Raw genomic sequence first — 493 nt, forward strand, 5'->3', positions numbered from 1 at the left:
TTTGTGTGCGTGTGTGCGCACTTCCAATGTGAAATGCATACCACCTGAGTACATATGCATTTATCCGTTACGCTCCAATTTTTATAACTTTCCATACCGGGACGAAGATGGGAAACCGTTATAGCGTGACAAGAATTCCTCCAACATTTTACAATTATTAATAGACTTAGTAATCTCTACAATATATAGTAGTCTGATTAGCTTAAAACATTATCAGATTAATATTCTACGTAAGGACCTCGATAATAAATACAACAGTTATAAAATGAATGTCTTTTTATTTATTTATATGCAGTAAAAAAAAAGCACGGCGAACGAGAACAGGTAGGAACACGCGGTCGGTATAAATTCCCATAAATGGATCTGTTCCCACTGATTTGAAACTTTAACGGCCTTGAACCTTGTGGCTAGTCTTACGTTCATTTGTTGATAAGTTACGGATTGCTATAGCTTTGATATATTATTGATAACTGATTAGAAAAAAAAATCGCTG

The sequence above is a fragment of the Penaeus monodon genome, chromosome 19 (assembly GCF_015228065.2).
Source record: "Penaeus monodon isolate SGIC_2016 chromosome 19, NSTDA_Pmon_1, whole genome shotgun sequence".
NCBI classification, from domain to species: Eukaryota; Metazoa; Arthropoda; class Malacostraca; order Decapoda; family Penaeidae; genus Penaeus; species Penaeus monodon.